Source organism: Columba livia, chromosome 3 (assembly GCF_036013475.1).
Source record: "Columba livia isolate bColLiv1 breed racing homer chromosome 3, bColLiv1.pat.W.v2, whole genome shotgun sequence".
NCBI classification, from domain to species: Eukaryota; Metazoa; Chordata; class Aves; order Columbiformes; family Columbidae; genus Columba; species Columba livia.
Window position 1 is genome coordinate 49,719,857 of NC_088604.1, and position 25,912 is coordinate 49,745,768.

The 25,912-nt window shown below is 39.3% G+C and overlaps 1 long non-coding RNA gene across 1 annotated transcript; it reads left to right on the forward strand.

The window, feature by feature from the left end:
• The first annotated feature begins 3,790 nt into the window (after positions 1-3,790).
• On the forward strand, positions 3,791-21,365 carry LOC110364567 (uncharacterized). The gene is made up of 6 exons (XR_010471296.1): positions 3,791-3,912; positions 5,124-5,259; positions 6,574-6,722; positions 16,497-16,570; positions 18,626-18,721; positions 19,050-21,365. It is a non-coding gene; the product is annotated as an uncharacterized LOC110364567 (long non-coding RNA).
• The last annotated feature ends 4,547 nt before the right edge of the window (positions 21,366-25,912 follow it).

Sequence of the window (25,912 nt, forward strand, 5' to 3'; positions counted from 1 at the left end):
GAAATCAGTCAATCAATAAGTTGCCCTTGCTCTCCTGAATGAGATGGAAAGCTGACAAAATAAGGAAAGTATGCAAGGCAGGCATTGAACACTGCTGCCTTGGCACAATGTGGGTGGCTGGTCAGTGAGTCTTCTGATTAGATAGGTTGGCAGAGCCCTGGCCAGAGACACCAAAGTCTGTAAAAATGATCAGTAGATATTAAAGAATAATGAAGTTGGGAGTAGTTTTGTAGTAATAGTTAACACACATTAACTGAAAAAATGTTGGTCCATACATATAAAGCTTTGTTCAGCCTTTCTTATGCATATTGTTTATTTAAACTGAAAGACTTTTAGCACTTGTGGGTGTTTTGCATGAGCCTGGGAATTACATAGATAGTTGCGTTGCAAAAAAACCTATGTAAGAGAAGTGTCAAAGTTGCAAAACATCTCAGTAAACAGGTTTTTCTTGCTTTTCACACAGAGCATGGAATTATATTACTCTGCATCTACCTTCCCATGTCTTCCATGTGTGTTTAACCTTTCAACTGTTTTTACTGCATTATTCTTACTACAGTGCATAAGGGAGATACAACAGCTAATAAATTGATTTTCTTGACAGGTCTCTGAGACAAAAGCATATGAGTATCCAGGTTTGTGTGTTATGTCATCTAAGTGACTTTAAAGTTAAAGCTCATACTGTATAAGACAAGTCTTTCAATCTGAGTAGCCCATGAACTAATTTACAGAGTCTTTAGCTTCTCATGATACACATCAAGGACACAGACATTCTGTGACTACAGTTACAGCTGTGATTTCTCAGTAATTCTGCATATCTAACCCTTTTATAAAGCCTAATTAGCAGCACAGCCCTCATTCCTTCTCAGAACATGACCCACCGTGTGCATTAACTCAGGTAGAAATCCTACAGGAAAACTGTAAGGTGATCATGCACATTTTCTCCACCTAGCAGTTTCAACTACAGTCAAGCAGCTTGTCCTCTGAGGTGGGGTCAGAATGCATAGTGAGAGCACAGAAAAGACAAGATGAGGTATTTCTTACCTAATGCTTCATATCCAAAAATTAGACCTCTAAAGCTGAATCATGCATACCCTTGGAAGCAGACAGGGAGAAATGTCGGCTTTCAGGTGCCTTTTGTCTGAGATATAAGATGAAAAGAGGGTGAGATTTCTGCTTCATGTTTATAATTTGAGTTTACCAAGGGCATAATTTTTTTTTTTCCCATGAGGCAAAGGAGACCTCCTTCTTTAGGGCTGATTTAGTACTTCACATATTCTTTCGATTTCACTCTCTGTTACTTTTCATTACTCTATGTTGATGCAAGTATGTGATTTTGTCACTTTTGTTCATACTCATTTGTGTGAATGTTTGTGTATGAAATGAAAATTATAAACTTTCCTGAAAAGAGACATCTTCTACAGCCTTTCCAGCACTTACATTTCACTATCAGTTATATTGCTCATTTTTATTAAATAACTACCCTGAAATTGAATGTGCCAGAGTCTGACACTATACAAATAAATGCCACAGAGAGCAGCACATCTGGTTTCAATAACAACAATAATTTCCAATATTTGTTTTCATAACGAAGAACCAGAGTCCAATAGCATTACTAGTGAGAAGAACACTGAAAGTGAGAAGTGTATATAATTTATTACACATACAAAAACTATGTTAAAAGAACATTATTAAGGTTGTAAAGTCAAACACTTGAGACTTAGGAAATACCAGAATTAAGGTGGTCTGTGCAACTTTAATTTGACCTCACAAACGTATGCCTCAAGACAGTCTTTGGTTACATGAATGTATATGATTTCTCTCCAAGACAGCCACCTCAGTCAATGTACAGAAAATGTAAGTTGCCCATTTAAGGAACAGTTATGCAAGATGGATTTTCTTTTTCATGTATGGCATGTGACGCTTTTACTCTGCACCATACAAACCTTGATCTGAGGGAAAAAATGTTTATTTCCTTGTGGGTAGTTTTCTCTTGCTCATCACTCCTGCAACTGGTCACCTTGTGGCATCATTTTTGCAGAAATCTGTGTCTGTGTTAGCAAGTGGTGAGGCCTTGCAGGACCATGTCTGCTCCATGGAAGAGAGGTGCTGAGGGCCTGATGCTCACGCTGCAGGGGTTTTGCTGCAAATCCTGGCAGCATATTTTGAACACCCGTGAGTGCATTAGGTGGAGGTGCCAGCAAAGCAATGTCTAGTTTAATTGTACCCAAAGAAATCCAACCTGTGTGCCCCAGGGGACCTCAAGAATGCAGACTGAAGCATGGTGAGTGGGGGTGACAGGGAGATTCTCTTCAAAAACATGCTGCAGATCAGACTGAAGAGGCTATGGTAAGCACATCCTATGAAAACACCATCTGGTTTACAGATGGGGGAACCACACACAAGGAGGTTAAAGCAAAATGCATTGACTAATTTTGAGTGCTAAATGTGAGACACAAAGAATTTAGTCCCTTTAGACTTATCACTTCCATCAGTCCCTTCTCTAATCCTCTCTCTGACAGTATTTTGCTGCAGTCACAGACTCTGTGGACCTGATATTTTCCTGTTTTAGCATTTCATCCCTATTGTAATTCAAACTGGCCCCTCACTGCACACTAGAATTAGTAAACAGAATAGAATCATTGAATCATTTCAGTTGGAGGAGACACTAAGGATCCTTGAGTCCAAATATAACCTAACTCTAGCACTAAACCATGTCCCTAAGAACCCCATCTAAATGCCTTTTAAACACCTCCAGGGATGGTAACTCAAACACTTCCCTGGGCAGCCTGTTCCAACGCCTGATAACCCTTTCTGTGAAGGATTTTTTCCTAATATCCAATCTGAACCTCCCCTGGTACAACTTGAGGCCATTTCCTCTTGTCTTATCACTTGCTACCTGGGAGAAGAGACCAACACCCTCCATGCTACAACCTCCTTTCAAATAGTTGTAGAGAGTGATAAGGTCTCCCCTCAGCCCCAGTTCCCCCAGCCGCTCCTCATCAGACTTGTGCTCCAGGCCTCTCACCAGCTTCGCCGCCCTCCTCTGAACTCTCTCTAGTACCTCAGTGTCTTTCTTGTAGTGAGGGGACCAAAACTATACACAGTCTTTAAGGTGGGGCCTCACCAGCACCAAGTACAGTGGAACGATCACATCATCTACTTCTATGTTAGGAAACTACACACAGCCAGTGCAAGGGTCATAGAACAATTTGCTTTCACACGGCTTAATTTTATCCCTCCATTCCTTCCAGCATCCCCAGAAAGCATCTTCCATATTGCTTGCTGCGTGCATACTCTTGCCCACATTATCCTTCAAGCTATGACTGGGCAGCTGTTCTCGATGGGACTATTTTCTTGTCTTTGGCCTGGGCATAATCATGCAGTTACCATAGAACAGGGACTATAACTCTGTTTTCTTCCCCTACCAACATCACAATTCCCATATGGGGAGCATGAGCTCATATTTTTTTCCATGTCCACAGAGCTTGAAGTAAATCCAGCTGTATATAGCCAGGAAATTCCAGCACTTGGTATTTCCATTTCCTTAAAACATTCTGTTTGTTTTATCTGCATTTAATTTCAGCTGGAGGTCAGAGCTGACAAGTTGCTGATCTGTAAACTTTCCCTGGTTTCATCCCCAGAGCACCAAGAACTTTCTGTATGAAGGACAGGCGCACACTCATAAATACCCATGCAACTTGCATCTTCGTCATCACACGATGTGGGAGTGTGGATTTTTTTGTCCAACCCTCTTACCCAGATCCCACTAGCACCCATAAAAGTAGGAGAAAATCACTTCTTTATAACTTATTTGCTGCCACATTGCCCCAGAACAGTAACACATTTGATACTACTTTGAGAATGGACTTTGCATTGACCAACCAGTCAAATTTTCCAGCCGTCCAGTATGAGGTATGTTGATATATAACAGGCGGTAAGGATCACCTGTCCCAAACCAAACATCAAGTAGCACATCTTATTAAATTACATTACTTCAGTTGTACTGAGCTGCTTTTTAAATCAAATATCATAATGCCAAAATAATGACTAATAGGAGATTGTTATAAATACCTTATTGTGCTAAATATGATGGAAGATATTCAGGTAAATGAAAATTTTGTTAGTTTACAAACCACAGCAATAAACCACCACTATATGTATTTTCATGATGCCATACAGGTTTTTAATAAAATGTATGACCTAGTCCAAACCTTGGCTATTGCTGTTATCTATCATTTTTTATAAAGACACCAGATGTGTTTGATTTCCCTTGTTGGATTGAATTTGCTTCTGTTTTCAGGTTATTGCTGCTTCAGAATCCCATCAACCACATTCCTGATTGGTTTTAATTATCTTTCTTGTGTTTTCTTTCTCAAGATGCTTTATTTCCAAGTGTTTTGAATTGCTTTATGTTGATAGCAAAGCATCTTGCAGAGGACACACTTATTGAAAAATGCTACTTAAGAGCTAATTATAGGGTAGATTATTTTCTTCTTTATAGCAAATGCAGTTGACTAGCTACATTTCTTGGCAGAAAAAATAATTTACAACTATCTTGAGCACCATACTGTCTAGGTGTGTGTGACCCTGGTGAACGAATGTTAAGATTCATGACCCTGCTTTGGTATCCCTTAGATAAGGAAAGATTTTTAATCACTTCAGAAGGAAAACTTGCATGTAGGGCAACAGTAATAAGGAAGTAACTGATTATTCAGAACTGTTTTGTGAGAAAAAAAATATATGGAAAAATCTGTATAAAAGTTTAAAAGACTGGTCTAGTTTCCAATCTGATGTGAATCTGTGTGGCGCAATTTACTTAGCCAGATTTTACTAAGATTTACTTCGGGAAATATGACCCAGATGGTATTGTTTCCTCATGTTGTTGTCTCTTGTCTGCTTGTTTTCCAGCTGATTCTAGTGGTGGGCCTTTCCGAGCAGGTAGAAACCAGTCAGGAGAAAAAGCAGTATGTTAACATGCCATCTGACAGTACTTGAAGTTATTCCACAGGTTAAGATGAAGGCATATGGCAAATGCAGACCACTAACACAGGGATTGGAGGAGACTTAACATCTTTTCTGGTGGTTTTCTCTAAGCTTTACTTCTTTGCCTTTTCATTATATAGGAAAGAAATCCCTCTTTTCTTGCCCAGACCACTTCATAAAGAAGATCCAGACTTTTCCCTTGACTACTATTTAGCACATCTTCAGCAGCTGAAGGAGGTCTCAGAGCTACACAAGCGCAGAGCAGGAAAGCTTATGGTGAGAGCCTTCTGGAGCTACAAGTTCCAGAGTATTTTTATACAAAGCAAATGGTGCTACCTCATACTGTGGGTTTAATGCTTGCTATTTTCAACTGTCTCCATTTTATTACAATAAAACAAGTGTCCTGTCTGGTTTTAATTTTTTCATATATATCTGGAACGAGGAGGCACTGCTACAGAAGAAGGTTTCAAGAAATACAGAAGCAAGAAGGAAACCCAAAAAACTTCACCACAGTTTTTGTCTTTCGGGACTAGGTTTGGACAGCTTACTTTAGGTGCTCTGGTCAGACATTTTAATGCCTGAAAAAAGGGCCTCCAGCCTTGACAGATTGATGTGTGTGCTGACCAGAGGAATAGGACAGAATAGTGTCAGAGTAGCTACATCTCTCTGGAGCTCATGAGATTGAATCAGAGCTGTGCATTGCATGATTCACATCATATGGGATGCAGGGTGCTGAGTTTCATAGAAGGGTAGGCATTTGCCTGCTGTGCTTATGTTTCTTTTAAGTAGTTATGGGAAAAAGACAAGGTCCTTCCATGCCACATCAGTGAGTCATAAGAGAACTTTGGCAGGAGTGAGGCAACCTAACAACTCAGACAAGGCTGCCTTTATGTACTTGCAGGTGTCCAAGATGAGGTATGCAGGGAATTTCATAGACCAGCCTGGATCTTGTTCTTAGTCACATGTCAAAATACTTGCTATGCCTACCTAGCATATATTGTACCAAAAATATGCCAAACATGGAAGCAATGAAAGTCTGAATAAGGACAATATCACCTTTTAAAACACATTAATAAAGTTTTCAAAAATAAAAGTAAGTGGAATTCATTAGTCTAGAATATAACCTTTAATCTTTTAAAGGCTGGCATAAGCCTATAAACATAGATTTTTGAGTGCTTAAATGATCGTATAATACCAAAATGTTTATATGGGCATTCATACAACTAAATTTTCGACCTGTTGTGTTTTTCAGTATGATCTAATAGCTGGTGCACAGAAGCTGTTGTTAGGACTCCTGGGCTCTGTTTCTCTTTTCTGCCAAGAGTTACAGCTAATGAGATGCTATTTTCTGCATTCCTTGGCTAGTGCAACACCGTATTTGTTAGGGGTTGTTTTTATGATCTAAGATTTACAATTTCTAATGAACATATGCAAAGTAAACCTTTTATTTACTTAACCACCATGGGAAACTGCATGTGACAAAATCAGCATATAATTCTCATTACACAAATGTCACTGCTTTATAGCCACTGTAATTGTTTAGACTTATTTGAAGAACGAAATCATTATATGTTTGTTTGTGCTGAGCAGAATCTTTGTGAGCAGCCCAGTGGAGCAGGTTTTAATTTACATGAATGATTTCCTAAGACTTCGGTGGAGTAGGAGAAGCCTGAAAACTGATAAAAGTGGAATGAACATTTTTTTCTGCGCCAAGAAGCAAAGTCGACTATTGTATCCAGGTATGTTGAATTCAGTTTGGTTACTCGAAGAGAGAATTGCTTTTCAAAGTCGTAGTATCACAATCCGGCCCAAAGTAAACAATCTTTTTCATGGAAAAGCCATAAAAAGTCCATACTATGTGCAAATTTGTACAATTTACTGTAACTCTGAAGTAAATGATCATTCAAAGAAAAAATTAGTGCTGTTTCTGACGTTTGGTGATAATTCTGTGAATTCATTTCACTTTACATTTGTGTCTGTCAGTAAGACTGCAGCTTGCTGTTTGGAAGTTATGCAATGATTTCAGGTCACATATATACTTAAGACATGATACTTACTATTTTACTATTGTGAACAGGTTCAGCATGAGCAAAGGGATAATTTTTCAGTAAACTGCTCAAGCTGAACGTAATACATGGAGCTCATGTAATTTCCACAGTCTTCAGTGTTTTTGGCTTGTGGTCTCAACTCTAAAGACATTTATGGTTAGATCTTTTGCATGTCTATTTGAGAAAACCAACCAGTAAGAAAGGGCAAGAAAACCTGAGACACTGTTCTTGTGACACCAGATTTATAGTGCTGTAGCATATTAATATCCAAGATAACAGCATAGTATTGGCAGTGTCATCCCTGCAGTGACCAGTAACTAATCCCTAAATGTGCTACACCATTGTAGAGACTTGAGTGTTTTTGTTCCAAGGTTCAAGCCCCATTGAGTTTTATTTCATTAAGAGTACAGATTGACCTAAGTGTATCTAAGACATTTGTGGTTTTACATTCTTATTGATTGTGCATAAAAAGAAGGTAATATTTTAGACCTGGATCTTTTTCAACTATTACATTTTGACTATGACACTCTCCTTGATACTGTAAGTACTTCTAATGAAGTCACAGTGGATTTTTTTTTATATATAGGTTTAAAAGACCATTTGATCCGAACTGTAATATGGGCCCTTTACAGAGAGCTGATATAAGTAATTCAGCTGGCTATCTGACATAACCCAAGACTCTCTCTATGGATTCCATAAAATCCACCTGGCCAGTGCATTTGCTTCCTTGGATACCATATACCTATAAACAGGATTATTTAGTAGTTGAGTATGAGTTTTCAGCTGCTGATGAGAGTCTGACAAGAAACACTTTAATGTACTATAGCTGTTACAACCAAGTGTTGCAGTTTGTCTTAATCTGACTCAGGTAGTCACTACTGTCCTGGTGCCTGGCTTTAAGCTTAGGCCACAATCGCAGCCACTCTGATGAGAGGAAGAGCATCTCCACCAGGTAGTGTGTATGGGCGGCCAGCTTTATTGATGCACAGAGGGCAGTCAGGTGGACATGTACGGGGACATCACAGTTATGTGTTAAATTTTCTGAAGGGTTCATACAGGCACATAAGACTGTAAAGTGACATCAACAGAGAATTTTGTGAATTTCTACAAAGGAGCAGAGTAAGACAAGAGTATATGTCTAGCAATTTGTGGCCACTGAAGAAGCACAAATTACCGGAGTGCTGTAAATATTGGAACTATTAAATATTCTGCTGCTCATTCTTTAGATAAATAAGGTAAACAACAATAAAAATAAACTCATGAAAACATGTATAAAAAACAGGACATATTTTGTGTCAATGCTGGTTTTGTGTGTTTACTACAATCTAATTCAACATCTCCTTCCAACAAAGACCAGTGTTTACTTATTGATGCTGAGAAGACAGCTGGTTTGATGAAGGGTTATACAACAGCAAGTGAAGCTTTGACTTGTAGTTTATAAGGCTGATAAAAACAAACAAGCAACTCCTTCAGCCAGCTGTTACCCCATTAGAATTTACACACAGGTTGAAATATATACTCTGTTCAAAATCTTTACTCAGGACTGATTTAAGGAGTGTTTAATGTACAGTCTTAGAGTTTGCTACAGTATACTGTAGTGATTTCTGAACTAGCTTTAAGCTGGATAGGTTAGAGATAAGATCAGTCAACCTCCATAATATAGTTTGGGCAAGAAGTTGATTTAAGAGTACCTTGTGTATCTGAACTTCAAACAGTGGTCACTTCTTTGATTGCTATGTAGTCAGTGCCTTAACTGTTTGGCTATCATTTATACTAAAATCATCCATATTGGTCCATCAGTACAAAAGCACATCAGTGTTGCCTCTTTATTGACAAGACTTGGCCTCTAAGCTGGGAATACCTGCTAAAGTTATCATGAAGAGGTTAAAAAATACCAACAATTGGTAATGTTGGTGGGGATACATCATGAGTAGAATAAAATGGTGCAATCATACCATTACATCATATAGCCAGATGGAAGTTTTCTCACTTACATAGCTTGCTGAGTAAAAAGCAGAGTTATTACATAGCAAATTCAGGCAAGAGGGCAAGTTAGCATACATAATGAGGGTAGGAGTTTTGGGATAAATGTTCATGGACTGCAAATGAAAGCACTCATATGACAGAAGAAAAAGGGCAGGTTTGCTGAACAGTGAAGGGAGTGGGTAGGATATGTGTTCATGAATATGGGTTGAGATTCAGCATCTGGGGTTTAAGTCATTGCAGATACAAGAAAATAATGCTGGACTGGTGACTGTCCAATTCCAGATGGCAAGTGAAATGTGCATTTAAATAGCGTGAACCCAAGTCCTGGAGTCAAATGCAGTCAGGCCCACTAGGGTTTCTGGAAAGAACTGGAGGTTATGTGAGAAAGTCGGGGTCATTGTCAAAATAGAGAGCATGGTACAATCCTGCCAGTTCTCAAGACAGGGATGCTACCAGTTGAGAGCAGGAAGAAAATAAGCACAGAGAGAATCCTGAGTTCAACTGTTTTGGGACTTTTGTCACTGACTTTGTGACATTTCTGGATAATTAATAGGATTACTATAGCTTCATGTTTATCACACCAGTGCTGGAGAACCCAGCAGTAAGGTTTTGCCTAACCATAATGCAAGGATCTGTTTGTTTTGGCTGGGTCATACTTTGATTTTTTTTTTTTTTTAATAGTTTGCCTTTTTTGTTGTTGTTGTTGATTTTATTTTGGCTTCAGTTTTGTTTTGTTTCATTTGTTTGTTCCTTCCTCTCCCCACCCAAGCTCTGGCAATAACAAGGACATTTGCTAATTAGGTGCCAGTCTGGTGTGACCTAAGTGAATTTCCAGGGGCAGATAGAAATATTAGCTTTGAGAAGTGCAGAGAATCATTGTTCATTTCAAGAAAATGTTAACCCGAGGTCTAATGAAGGAAAATTAATGACTAACAATGTACTTTTGACTTGCAAGAGAAATTTAAGAAACTGGCTGAAGTATGATCATGATATGATTAAATTTCAGTTTTTCTCTAAAGTGAACAGCACAATCCTCATATAGGGGAGACTGAAACTGTCTTCCTTAAAATGCGTTTTCACGTTGAAACTGGTAGTGGTGCTGCCTCAGATTTTCAAAAGGGCCAGTGTGGCCAGTGTTGTGATTTTGTAAACAAGCTAGGAAGCTTGGCGACATTAGAGCTCTTATACACACACACCTTTTACAAAAGCTCCTGTCCTCCAGAACAGCACATTGCCTCCACCTGACATCAGACAGGCTGAGCCCATGTTAGCAGCTGGTGTCTGAAGTGCATCTTTTGTCTTGCTTCCAAGTTAGCCGGGGAGGTCCCCAAGGCAAGGTCCTTGCTGGCTACATGCCCACGCCACACCCCACATGCTGCGAGTGAATAATAGTGGATACCAGACGTAGAGAAGGAGAGAGGTTGGCCATGTGGCTGGGGCAGGAGAAAGCCACTTTCTCCTACTGGGGCCCCCTTTGATGGCTGTTTGGGTGGGGGGCAGGGGCAGATTGTAGAGGAGAGGGAGGAAAGGGGGTTGAGAGAGGAAAGGGAGACTTAGGTGTCACTTTATTCTCTGCGAGTGTTCGTCCTGGATAATGTGCTGCTTCTATTGAATTGTAAAGATGCAACAATGGATACAGACCCTCCTCGCTTTCAGTAGCCATCTTTTCTGGATAGAAGTCTTTTCTCACCATACAGCAGAAGGCTATCTAGCAAGCTTTGGAAATTTTAGTGCATTATACTACTCTGAAAATTCATGAGAATGATGCACATTTTTCCAAGCCTGCTTTACACACCATGCACTGCCAAAAATATTCTGCCTTCATGCTTGCAAAAATGAAGCTTTTGATTGTAACTGGGAATTCTCCCCCTCCCACTGGCTTTATGGATATGGGATTTCACTTGCAGCGGTGGCTCATTCTCTGCATGGGAGCCTCTGTCACGTTTTCGTTCTGTGCCAATCCATCCCCCGTGGAGTGAATTTGTAGTAACCAACAATGAACAGAAAGGATTGAAGCAGATGTAAATAAAGGGCTAGAGAACATTTTTAGCTCAAAAGAATGAACCATGATCACTTCGTTTCTAAACAGGCTGAATCGCAGAGCCTAGTTGGCACAAGTAGTGTGCTTGTTGTACAACAGACTCTGACTAATTCCTGTCTTCTAGATCATCACTAATAAAATTAAATTTAATTAAAATACTTTAAGTGCCAAAACTAAAACAGCTCACCCAGAAATAACACCAGGTGCTTCTTGTTGCTCTTTGTGAGTTACTTCATATGCTGATTTTCTCAAAGATAATCAATGTGTCAGATATTTCAGACTGATATTTATATTTTATTCTTTGAATGTGCACAGATGTATTTAATATATCTGATAAAGTCATCCATATGTGATGCTTTATATATGATAATGCATATGTTAGAGAGTCTTTTATAGTCTAACATTGTATTTCCATTGTGTAGGATGACGTATTATTTATTCACATACTGATTTCTACACACGTGTGCAGAAGCAAATTTGCATATGTCATATGTCTCATGTAGTAACAAGCATGCACAAACACATGATTTGAGTATAAATGGATAGATATTACACCTATTTGAAAATTCTTTTAACAACAACGTTTTGTTATTGATCACATAAAAACGTGAAACACTTATTCAGCACAAAAGGTCTCTGTGTCTCTGTGCTTTCTGCAGAGGCTGCCATTTTTTTTTCTTTCTTCAAATCCTCTGGCCTCCCTTGGGAAGGCTTTTGTGCACGTTCAGTATGCTCACACAACTATTTCTACTAGCACTGTTACCATAGAAACCAAGTGATTTTTTTTTCCCCCCCTCCTCCCTTGTCAGGGTTTGGACCCAGTGCCAGACCTCTTTACTGTTAGCAATAATATTTTTTCAATATTTGGACAGATTTTTTAGGAAAAAAATCTGTTGTTTACATTTTCAAGATGTGGTACTTTATTTCAGGATACAAATTTTCAGGTATTAACATCAACCAATTGATTCACATACTTAAAGGAGCTAGACAGCTCTTTCTTTTGCAACATTTAGACCATGACATTTTGCAAGGAAGATGCCAGAATTGGTTATTAATTGTAGACTTCAACTCAGATCGTGAATGAAGGGATTTATGTAACAGGTCAGTGTACTGTTCTCACATTTTCATTTTTTTTAGTACTCATTTTCAAAATGTTTCTTTAGTATACACAGAAATTACTTGATCACACCTAACCACAAAGAAAGACATAATTAATTACTATATAATTTACATGTTATTGATTGTCATCATTTGCAGTGCTCACATTAACTACTTTCGCATATAAATTTTTAAGTATTTTGATTCTCTGACTACATATCGTATTAATTTCTTAAATGAATCTACACTTGGTTAGATACACAACATTGTATATTAATTTTATAAATTTTCTATTTAGGTTGAATAAATTATTTCAATTAACATGACAGAGAACATAGCTTTTCATTGAGTCATCTGACATATTTTAAGTGTAATTTTACTTAAACAAAACACACATAACATTAGGTCATATCTACACTACAACACAGATATATACATCTGTTTGAGAATTTTTAGCCACTGTTACATTATGTAAAATTTTATACTGAAAAACAGAATCACAACCACATATTTTTTATTTCTAACATACACCATAGCCTTTGGGTGCAAATATCATATTACACCAGCAAAATGCAAGGGAAGGGAGAGCTAAGATGATTTGAAAGTGCATTTTTCCTTTTCTGTTAGGAAGCACTGAACTTGCAGACCCTTGTCCAAAACAACGGAATCTCCTGTAACATAATTAGCAAGTGCAAGACCACCAGGATGATCTTTGTTCTTCTTATTTGCCTGTAATATCTGTTTGGCATAAGAGGTAATTATAATAATGCAAGCATGAAAAATAAATCGTAGCACGTTTCAAATGCATTTTTTCTTCAGTAACAGAAGAGGGAGCAATTTTTCCTTCTCATTTTCTGAGAGACACATTTGGCCCCCATCCCCCCTGCCTATGCTCCTCTTACCAAACGCAAACCTGTTCGATCATAATCCAGACACGGCTGGGTTTTACTGTGGGGGCAAGCGGCAAGACAGTTTGGGGTCGAGGGTGGAGGGGGGACAGACCACCCACTTTGTCTCCGGAGGAACAAAGCTGAAATTCTTTCTGGGTTGCCACTTTCCCTAAAGATATAGTTAGATATCAGGGTCTTTTGTGCTCTACTGTATATTTTTATGTGTAACAATGCTTTTTTTTTTTTTTTTTAATTTAACCGCCTCATTGTGCTACAAAGAAGCCGTGGTGGTGTGTAGTCAACTGGAGTGAATGTGTACATTCTCCAGGCCTCATTTTGTGAGACTTTGTCGCACTGTTGTTCCCAGTCTGAGCCGACCAGAAACCACGCATGTCTGAATAACGGGGCCCTTTCTGCCTGTTGTAATCCTGGATTGTTACAGTCTAGGGGCCAGCCATGCTGTCACCGTCACAAATTGATTTAACCATCAATTGCAGTGGTCATTAAAGCTGCTAGAAGTCCCAGCCAAGCTGATGAATTGCAGCTGAATGTGAAATGAGCCTCCAAGCCCGTTTCCCACCATCTCATATCAAAGCCTATTGTGTCCCTCCAATGTAAAGGGTCGGAGGTTCAGGCTGGAGTTCAACAATGGGCTCAGTCAGAAGATAGAGCCCCCTTTGCCCCAGCATTCCCAATTACAGTTTTCTTTCCATACCTTATTGTGCAGTATTTGCATCCAACTAATACATTGAATTATTGACATACCCCAGTGTCAATGGAGCTTTTGAAAGATTTATCCCCCAAATATATGGAATCTCAAGCATCTGGTGGCTCCCCAGTAACAACAATGAAATGATTCCCCGGTTTTCCTCCTCCGGCAGTGTAGTTGACTGATCTGAGCTGAATGGCTATCTTTACTCAGCAGAGATTAGCTGCTTGCAGACCTCACACAAAAAAACCTGAATCTGCTTCTGGAAGTCCTTTTCCTTCAGATGTATTGTTCACTGGACTTGCCTTGGTACTCATTTTTATATAACACTTAAATCTGCTGGTCTTTTGCTTAGTGGCTGTAAGTAACAGGGGAAAAAAAAAAGATCCAATGTACTCCACTTTCCTTTTTTTTTTTTTTTTTCCCTGTTGTGTCTGCATGATTGATACAGTCTTCTTGCATTTTTGGTTTGTTATTAAGCCACACATAGTTGGCGCTACCTATCAGATGAGCCATATCTCTTCTCTTTGGGGGTAGCGTTTGCATGCTGGGCACACACAAGCTGGTTTCTCTTGCTTGCTCTGTCTTGTTGGAGTGTGCTGTATCTGTGACGAGGGACTCTGGGGAACAGGTGACAAAAAGAATATAAGGTGGGGCACTGTGACTGCAATTGCCTTCGTGCAAAGTCCAGGAGGACTCCTGCTGTGGGCACAGATGTAAAAAGAAAGTGTGGGAGGGAGGAAGATTCAGTAAAGAAGTCACAGGTCCAGACTATCCCAATGTATTAATAATGAGCCAGTAGACAGTTTTAGGCCTCTGTTTCCCTCGACTGTGTTTATTATAGACTGGATGTCTCCACTAAATCTGTGTGGAGATGCTGTTAGGAAAGAGGACTAACTGTTACTGCTGGCCTGTGGTCCTCAGTGGCTTCCATGAAGGTCATCAGATGCCTGGTCCTGAAAGCGTTTTTGTCCCAATGACAGAATGAACAAATGAATAAAGAAATATATGTTTTTGTTTTTGTTTTTTTTTTTTTATTTTTTTTATTTAAATGGTTCTTTAAATCTGATTGTGTCACAGAAGACTGGTGGTTTTGTTGAACTCTTGGATCTTTCTGATTTCTGGACTTTTTCACTGCATGTAGCAGTGAACGTTCCTTAATGGAAAGTGATATCATTGCTGGTTTAATTTTTTTTTGCCTTACATGTTCCAAGTGGAGCATCTGAAAAGTCCATCAATGCATACTAGCACCAAGTTGTCTCCACAAAAAGCTGGGCTGAATGATTAAGAGATTAACAAATAGAGCGATGCTCTGTCCGATTAATGGCTGCCAGTAGTGATTTCATGTCTCCGGAGAATCTGGGATTTAAAAAAAAAATATATATATGCCTACTTTCCTCTCTGACAAGCCCAAGAATTTTCACTTTTTTTTCTTTAAAGAACAGAAAACCAGCCCCAAATAGACAATAGGTATGGCAATAGGAGACTCCCCTGAACTGGAGACACATTCAAATTCTCTCAATTTTTTCTACTGCACAGATAACTTTCCCACCTATCTTTTAATGTGAAATCATTCAATGATAATTCTTGAGTTTGTGTCTCTCAGTCTCCTTCCTTAATAAATGAACATTTGTTGGACCAGAGGCACAAACCTGAGGCTCTCATGAACTCGTCCTCTGCCCTAATCAATAAGCAAAAAAAGCAGGCACAATTTTTGGCCAAATAAATACATGGGCAGCCTCAGCTTGCCTGTGCAACTTGAGTGCCAGTATTCAGGGAGAAGATGATAGAAAGAAAAAACTGCATCTGACAGCTCCTAATCATGCTGTTCTCTGTGCGTTTGCACAGTGCAAAGTCATCTTATTCAAGTGCAACAGAATACAGATTGCAGTCCATCTACTCATTTTATCCAAACCAGCAACATTGAAGGGTACAAGTGAACCATCTTATAACTACAGGTACTCATTTACTTTTGAGACAAATTGGTACTCAGAGACCACCCTTGTTTCTTTGCTGAGCTATTGCAAATATCGTTCAGGCTGGTTTCTACTGAGAAGAAATCAGTGGCGTTGGAGCTCTGGTCATGTAACTTTCTCAGTTCATACAAGCCCTGGAAGGTTATGGTCAGGGTTCATATGAACAATCTTAGCACATTATCATTGTCTAGTTCCAACGGAGCAAGGCTGCACTGAGATATGAATTTAACAGGAATAAAGTTCCTTTCAGCTTGACTGTCAAAGTTGCCTCTGCATAAACTCCTGCTCTAATCAAAACTAAGAAAAACATAAATTCCCAAGACTCAAAGCCTGCTCACTTTCTCAGGACTTAGAAGGTTGTTCATTGTATAGTTACCTGATGGATTGTGATCCTGTAACATTTATAATAGTTCTTGAAAAAGTTATTGTCTCCTTGTGAGATGTTGAGACCAAAAGGAATCAAGAAAGCTTCCACTTTGATGAAGAATAAAGGTGTTTATATTACACACTTGCCTTCCACTGACAGAAATCAATCTTATCCTAGAAAAATTTGTGTACATAAATATATACTTATAGATCTTGTCAAGACTGGGTTCAATGATAGATGGAGATACCTTTTGCCCTACAGGACTGGGTCCTCCAAAGCCACTGAGGACACAGATTTTATTTGCAACATTCAGCTACTGCAGAGAACAAACTAAGCTGCCCACAGAAAGCAATTATTTTCTTTGAGCAGTGGAGTGGAATAAATTCTCTTTCTTATAGGTTAATGTCGTGGGACCTGTAAGCCTCCCTCTCACAGTAGAAACCCAGCTCTTCCCAATGCCTCAGGAATCAGGGTGAGTACTGGCAGCCACCTGTGCACATCCTGCTTGGACGTCTAGTATGTGCGCTCTGGCTTATGTTCATATGTTGACTGCCCTCACCTGAGCTGTCCCTTCTCCTGACTAGCAACTTTCATAACACTTCAAAGAGCCTGCAGACTTCTCCCCTTCCACAAGCGACTGAAGTGAGGCAAAGTGACACAAATGGAATGAAACACAGGACGTTCCGTCTGAAGACGAGGAAACGCTTTTTCACTGTGAAAGTGATGGAGCACTGGCACAGGTTGCTCAGAGAGGTGGTGGAGTCTTCATCCTTGGAGATCTGCAAAAGCCATCTGGACACGGTCCTGAGCAATCATCTCTAGGTGACCTTGCTTGAGCAGGGATGTTGGACCACTTGACATCTGGAGGTCCCACCTATGGGGACCCTTCTGTGATTCTGTTTAAACCTTCAAGAGTTACTAGTAGGACAGACTCATAGACAGACACACAGTTCATCTCAACAATTATATGTCATGCTGTCTTATGACAAACAGGGTCAAAATTCAGAAGTCTTTTGCAGGGGAGTTGTTAGGATACAAAAGGTCGTTTCAGAAGTACTGAAATGTAGAGATATTGAATTTATGTTTGGAATGAAAGATATTTTGGTAGTGTTTGTTTTTAGCTGTATGGCACTGAGGAGAAATTAATTTTTCCTCAAGGCAGACAATTACTCTGCAAGTGCAACACAAATTAGTGCCTATTTACATTATTAAATTGTATATGAATAACTTATTAAGCTTTGTAGTAAACCTTTTCTTACCTCTATTCACTTTGTATTCCAGAGTTCATTATTAATTGTACAAAATAATATAGTAGTCATTTGTGGTTTTGTAATCAATGAATGCAAATAAGAAATTGATAACAGCAATAATGCCACATTAAAGAATAGGCATTAATATAGTATTTTAAGTATGTAGTGTTGAAGGAATAGATACATTTATTTCACTTTACAGAAAACACCATTACTTTTCATTTTTGCTCACATGCAGGACTAAAAAGAAATAGCATTGTGAAAACATCCTTCAATCAGCTGCAACTATTAGAGTCTTGTACCAGGAATGTCACAAGAAATCTAGATGCTTGATATATTTCTTAATTTTAAGATGTTAAAATAAAAAATGAAACCTTTTGACATTAATTGTACATGAAACAAACCCTTGAACCATTCACAATTCGCTCACTCAAATAATATGCAATAAGTGGCAATTGCAGATTTTCCCTGTCTTTCATGCCTTTCTGAGCATGACAGTCAGTTGGTGGCACATTAAACATTTGCAATAAATTTTCCTTTCTTATTTTCATTTGTGTAGTGTTAGGTTTTCTTCTGAAACTGGGAGACTGTTCACTAGCTTTCAAAACATACTCTCAATGCAAACATGATAATTGGTCTTGCAAAGCTTTTACAGAAATTATGCATATTTCACTTAAAATCATAGGCTCTGGTATGATTGTTTACCTAGCATATGCATGTCCTCTGTGGTCCTCTGACTATCAGAACCTAACTTATCTACAAGGTTTTATTGGATGTGTGTGAACAGGCTGTTAAAGTCCTTTTGGTTCTTTTCCTTACTAAGTGTTTGTGGCTGTAGAGGTGTGTAATGTCTTTGACAAACAGAAGATGAACCTCAACCAGTTCAATTCAATGCACCAGACTTCTCTGAGACTCTGCAGCATGCATATCCCCTGTGGCCAGTGACAGCAGACAACAGCGTTTTTCTGCAGCATGTGCTATTTTGTGTGTGGGGAGATTTGCCTCATCCTGCACATAAAAGCATCTGGGAGATAAAGAGCCTTGTTAACTCTGACAAAATATAAGTAATCTACGGGGCTATGAATTTTTCTTTTGAGCCTGGCTGATGCATCACTTTTAGAGGCTCAATCAGCACTATGCTTCAGTTCCAATCTTTTTTTATTGTATTTGTTTATGATGATTTTTTTCATATAGTTTAGCTGTGGCAAATCTGCTTTGTAACATTTTTACGTGTAACACTGAGGTTTATGTGCTGTTATTTTTTTCTCTACTTATAGCTGTAGAAGCAGAATAAGAATTGCATCAGTGGGAAGAAGAAATTATTTCACTTTGGAATCCATGAATAAATGAAACAAAGTTGTTGTCAAACCACTGTAAGTAGCACATAATTAAAATCAAGCTTGGTATGGCTGTGGCTGCCCATTTGCTACTAAGAAAAAGGCATTTTCTGGTGGCAAGGCAGCAAGGCCTGCAGAAATCTGCTGCTTCTGTACATGCTCAAATTAACAGTCTTGCTTTTTTTAGGATTTTTTGCCAACAGAGATTGTAAAACACATTCATACTTGAGTTCATGAAAGGAAAATACACTGATTCCTGTTGTTTCCCTCTAAAATATCAAAATGACGCTCTGCTCTTGCAGCCTCTCTTTCTGTTTTTCTCCTCCAGATACACAGTCAAGTTCTGCATCCTGCTTTCTTTCAGGTGGACTCCCAGAGGACGAGCGGAGGAGACTTCCCAGGCCACCACAATGCAGAGGGCTGTGGTCCCCTCCATCCTCAAACGTGGACTCAGACACGTCTTGTTTCCTCTTCCTGTTGTGTTTCGTGTGAATCCCAGTTAGCCATGTAAAGGTTTTTCCAAATGTATGCGCTTGTTGTAAGTACTATCCAAAGCCTATGGAAGGCCGTATAGACACTCCCACTGATATTCATGGTCCTGTGCCATCTACCGCATCTGAGGAGCCATCCATGCTCACCGCTGCTGTGTTTCCAGGAAATACTGAAGTCATTTAGCACTTATTTCAAATAACATAAAATGTAAGTGAAATGGTGTAGCTAAGTTGCCAAAAATATATTTCACAGCTGTAAAAGTAGGTAGCGGGTACTGCAAACAGGATTACTGTGTTCCAGTTTGGCTGTGTTGCCATTTTCACAGAATCACACAGAATCACAGAATATTAGGGATTGGAAGGGACCTCAAAAGATTTTCACCTGCCTCTTCACAGAAACCAACATTAGACTTTAATAAATTAATATGAGCTGTAATTAAAATATCATATCCAATTGGCTATGAATATATTACTTGCCTAGGGATAGCTTCAGTGATATGGTGACTGACATAATTCTGCCTATTGAATGTAGAAGCTGTGAGTATTTTATGTTCCTTTTAACTACCAGACAAGGGGTCATTATTTCAAATTTCAGAAGCCATCCACTGATTTTCAGTGAGACTTCAACTTCTAAGGGACTTGGATGTTTCTGACAAATTCACATAGCCTCTTTCTTTTAGAAAGAAAAGGTCCCAAGCGTGTTTTGTAAGAACACAGCTAATGAGATGGCATGGTGATGAAAACAAACAAACAAGCTTATTCCAGAGTTAGAGTAAATACAAGTAATGAGATTGAGTTTCTCTCTAGAAGACGACTCTACTGGCATCAGTCAGCTTAGAGCAGGAGTCAGTCTATCCCACGGTTTCTATTTAACTTACAAATCTGTGAGAGAAATATGGAAACACAGAAGGGAAATTCTCAGAAAGGCCACTGTAGACTACTAATGAGATAAATGTCCCTTAGGTCTCCTGATAGCCCATGGGGAAAGCAGACTTCTCCAGAGGGTGATTCAGATTGTGTACAGAAGGATCTGGTGCTTCCTCTGGGGAATTGTCTTTCCTCCTGGGGACTGCAGGAAGGGAATATCAAGTTACCTTACTACCCTCAAAGCTGCCTTTAGAAATGCCCACTAAAAAGTACAGGCAAGAAAATGATGGAAGAGCGATCAAAACACACAGCTGACAGTTTCAAAACACTAGCTCTGAAGAGAAATCAAACCACAGTACACCTCTGATGAGGCCTGATGCTGTAACCAAAGCCAGCTGAGACGACCAAGTGTTCCTTCTAGATCTCCTCAACTGGTCTTGCTCAGTGAGCAGACATTCTCCTAATAGAAATCCCATGGAACTACATGTGTTTCCCACTTGCTAAATCAAGATTTAGCATTTCCAAAATAGCAGATTCTCTGCTGGAGCTAATTTTTAAAGCTTCCAGGTGTGGGGCAGTGAAAGTAAAGAACCTTTAGTCCCACAGTGGCTGCTACTCAGTTATCTCATTCTCCATAGCTACCCCCACCCTTGACCAGCTATCGTGACCCTTTGAGCATTTCCTCTGCCTTCATATGCTCAGAAGGTTCTTTTGTATTATTCTAGTCTTCAGTAGCAATTGGCTTTTTGGTGGACTCATATAAATGATATAATCAGGCTTCCTGGAAATTGCAGAACTACACAGTCCCCTTCCATCTGTTTTCCAGAGTTCTAGCAGGCTTAGAAAACAAGCCATGAAAATACAATAGTGCAGTAACTACCACCAAGGGCCCCTTGTATCTTCTGCTCCATCTCAGCAAGAGGTTAAATTATGTGATATAATGCTATATAATATAACAGAATATTTTTCCATTTTAGGCTATGACTTCAGTATTCTTACTATCATAAAAACAAATCAAAACCAAGTTTTCCTCTCTTCTCATTAAGACATGCACTACATATTCAATATTGTCCCTTGAGAAAATCATACGGACAAATATTACAGAACATTCAGCAGATGTTTGTGATCTCTAATTCCAAGTCAGTTTCAGCCTGGAAACTTAATTGAGGCACATTTACACTGATTTTAGAGGAGCTTTGCCCGGATGAGGATTGCCAATTCTAATCCATATTTGTTTCTGGATTCTTTAACATTTACATGAAGTACAGATGGAGTTGAACAGAATCCAAATCTAAATTAAATCAAAGTTTGAATTACCTTGCTCCAAGTGCTCAGGCTTTTCTTACAGCTAAAAAGAAAGTATTCGAACACAAGGTGAATGTATTTCAGAGACACATAGCACTGTCTTCATTTTTTTTCTAGATGTTCCTGGTGCTCATTCTTTTCGGAAAGATGACATTCTTTTAATTCAACCTGTGCCTAAATAGGAGTGCACAGTAGAGGTTTCTTTCCAAGAATTCCTATATTCTGCTTATATATGGGGTCACTAAAGGAGAAAAAAAACAGCTTATTTTGAAACTTCAGACAGTCTAAGAGTTAAAATACTTCTCTGACAACTCTTCTCTCTTAGTGGGTGGATGGTTAGAGTACAAAAGGATGTGGTTTCTATTTCTCCACCAACATAAGTGTTTTTCCATGTACATGTACAAATTTTGTAGGTGCTTGCCTGTTTGAAAATATAACAGTACATTTATCTTACAGAAATGAGGGGATTTCTGCATAATTCATATTGTGCAATGATCTCAGCATCCAAGCGAAATTCCAGACTGAAATGAGATAGAAATATTGAAAACAGAAACAAGAGTTTGTTTCCCTTTTCCAGAAGCCCTCCATTGGCAAGTCCAAATCAGAGCTTTAAAAAAGAAAAAAAGTCTTATGTAAAAGTAACACAAAGTCAACATTATTATTTATGTCATTTCATTCATTTTACAAAATTATTTTCTTTTTCCTTACTGGAATGTAAATACTACTTCTGGAAATTTGCTAAGACAAATTGCCTATTTAACTATCGCAGATATATAGATGGCCATTTCTAGGATGTATTTTACAACTAGTGATGTCCGTCTTCTCTAACGGTTGGAGTGACAGAAGACCATGCATTTATTGAGGGTTCATTTCATTTCTTTTCTTCATCTAGTACTGTAGCCATGTTGGTGTACCTCCTGTACACAGGAGTCTGTAGATACCCTTAAAAGCCCTGGATAAGTTCTGGAATAAGAAGGTAGAAAATCCATGCATGGGCACAGCTTGTGGAAGTGGGAGAGATATTAATAGTTTCCACTGCTTTTCTTGTATGCTCTATTTTTTGCTAAGCAGTTTATACTAGAGCTCTGAAAATTGGCTTCCGGTTAATGAGTTCCTAAAAAAAACCCCACCCTAAAACCAGTGCTTCTCCTTCTAAAAAGTTTCTAGTAAATATATTATTGACATGAGAAGATCCATGCTGGGTCATAACTGAAGTCCTTCAAATTCATTATCCTATGTTAACAGTTGTCAATGTATAGCTTAGGGATCAAATATAAAAAATTAAGAAACCATAAGCTAAATAAGCTATTGTTCTAGGCAGCAGACTAGCAGAGGAGGAAGCTGCTTACAAAGGGCAGTATGGTGAGAGGAAGAATGAGACTAATTCAGGAGCGGACACCTTAGGAGTGAGGTGGGCTGAAAGCATTTCCTATTGCCCTGGGGATTCAGGGAATAATGAAAGATAGAGCAAGAGACAGAGGGATCCCCTAACCCTGCACAGAATTCCATGGTATCTATAATCCCTGCAATATTCTGATCTCCACTGGCCCACTTTGTGCCCCAGGGATGCAGGTAAGTAAGAGGTTGTGGTTTGTTTTGTTTTGGTGTTTTGTTTTGTTTTTTTTTTTAAGCTTCAGGACAACAAAATATAATGCTTGTGCTGTTGATAAACTATGAACCAATTCTGAGAACAGGGACACGTGTGCAGCAAACCTTCCCCTATTTACTTTCCCTGTTAATTATTTTTCAATGGGAGTCTCAGGAGCATGAACTGGAACAGGCTGGAAGGTAATAAAAGAAGAAGAGTAAGAGGAAGAAAAGTTGCCTTGTCCAGTCAAACTCCTGCTGAAATTTCCATTCATCTTCCGAGCAAAAAGCTGTGATCATTCCAGACTGATGACAGTGTTCTCCAGCTATTGTGGTTTGAATTGTTCACACCAGCTGGTGCAGGAATTCAAACCATTTCATGTGTTGCAAAGTAGAAAAGATTTATTTTCCTCCTTTTCAGAACGGTAGAGTAAAATCCACGAGCATTTCTGGAATAATAGTGAATAAAAAGTGATTGAGGCATATAACTGTAATTTTACTGATTTAATAGTCACAAAAATTATTTGATGCAATTTCATAAATTTGCTAATGCATTGGGTGACAGAAAATGACAAAGGTGTCCCATATCCTAGCAATGAAAACTCGAGAGACATTCTTTCAATCATTTTTTTACCTAATATGCCCAATTTTGTAGGAGATGTGGAATGCCACTGATTCTAATGGCAATGGCTATTTCACTTTGTTGGATTGAAGCCCGAAATGGTAAACTCTTCAGGGAGAGGTGGTGATTTTATGCTTGTTACAGTCACAAAAATACAGAATGGTTGATGCTGGAAGGGACCATCTGGTCAAACTCCCTGGCTCAAGCAGGGACACCTAGTGACAGCTACCCATGACAATGTCCAAATGGCTTTTGAAGATCTCCAAGGATGGAGACTTCACCACCTCTCTAGGGAACCTGTGCCAGAGCTTAGTCAACTTCACAGTAAAAAAGTGTGTTCTGATGTTCAGGAGGGACCCTCCTGTGTTTCAGTTTGTGCCCATTGTCTCTGGCCCTGTCGCTGGGTATCACTGAAAAGAGCTTGGTTCCTTCCTCTTTGCACCCTCCCTTCAGATATTTATACACGTGGATAAGATCTCCCCCTGAGCTTCCTCTTCTCCAGGCTAAACAGGCCCAGGTCTCTCAGCCTTTCCTCATAAGACAGATGTTCCAGTATCTTCATTATCTTGTGGTCCTTTGTTAAAGATTCTCTTGAGTATGTCCATGTCTCTCTTGTACTCAGGAGCCCAGAACTGGATCCAGTACTCTGAGTGTGGTCTCACCAGTGCTTAGTAAAAGGAAAGAATCACCTCATTTGACCTGCCGACAACACTTTGCTTAAAGCAGCCCAGGATACTAGTGGTCTTCTTTGCCACAAGGGCACATTGGTGGCATATCTTCAACTTGGTGTCCAGCAGGACACCCACATCCTTCTGTCCATGTCTGCTTTCCAGCTCGGTGGCCCCCAGAATATACTGGTGCATGGGGTTTTTACTCCCCAGGTGTGGGACCTTGCAGTTCTTGTTGAACTGCAAGAGATTCCTGTCCATTTTCCCAGCCTGTTGGGTCCCTCTGGATGGCAGCATGACCCTCTGGTGTTTCAGTCACTCCTCTCAGTTGTGTGTCATCAGCAAACTTGATGAGGGTACACTAAACCCCATAGTCCACATTGTCAATGAAAATTTTTAACAGAGCTGGACTGAATATTGACCCTTGAGGTACACTGCTCATTGCTAGCCTCCAGCTAGGCTTTGTGACACTTACCACCAAACTCTGGGCCTAGCTGCTCAGCCAGATTTTAATCCACCTCTCTGTCTGCTTGTGCAGCCAGTAGTTAAACAGCTTTTCCATGAGGATTTTATGGGATACAGTGTCAAAAGCCTTACTTAAGTCAAGGTAGACAATATCCACTGCTGTCCTCATCTAACATGTGAGTCATTTAATCACAGAAGGTTACCAGGTTGATCAAGCGTGACTTCCCTGTAGTAAAACCATGCTGACTCTTTCTAATAACTTTCATGTCTTTCATGTGCCTAGAAATGGTTTCCAGGATTAGCTGCTCCACTGCCTTCCCAGGGATCAATGTGATACTGACAGGCTTCTAGTTACCTGGGTCCTCCTTCTTGCTTTTCTTGAAGACAGGAGTGACATTTGCTTCTCTCCACTGTTTTGGTGTGCTTAAAACAATGAGGCTGAAGCATCCCTCACTGCTGTTGTTACATATGTAACAAATAACTACAACAAAAAGCAACACTTCACATGGTGGTTTGGACAATAGCTAGGTTGCAGGCATCAGAGCAGCACCAGCAAAGGCCAAGGACATTCATTGGAATGCAAGTCTTTGCAAAGCTTCAGACTTCTACTGGTCTGCAACGTGGGTCATTCATATCTGAGGTATTTGTTTTCAAGTCTTCTTAAATCTGCTGGAGTTGAAACCTCAAATATATGGGTTTGACAAATGGTCTACTGGGAGAACTCTGACAGATGATTCATTCCCTAAAAGACTGACACTAATACCAATTTTGTTGAGATAAAAGACAAAAGATGATACATTTTATTAAAATGTTATGAACAACTAAATCAGCAGTAACTGTAGAGCTTTCTCTACACTGGAAAGGCTTAGGACACATCATAGGTACAACTGTAAACCACACAGTTCCTCCACTTCCTACAGCTAGTAAAATGTGATTTTTCTGGTGAAGAGAATTGAAGCGACACCTCTTTGTGTGCTTGATTTTTGTTTCGATGAAACATGAAAGGAGTTCTTGCTTTTTCCTTTTGGAGGCATTGATCTGCACTCCAGTTGTTAGTGGTTACAAATTATTCCACATTAATAATTGCCTGCAAAATTCTAGCCGTTTTTAAGATTTGGTTGAGGTTTCTGAGGTTACAAGCAGTTCTCAGGTGGACTGGTGAAGTCATCCCTTAAGGCAACTTTCATTGTATTTAAAATCAGCCTAAACAAACTTTTGTTGT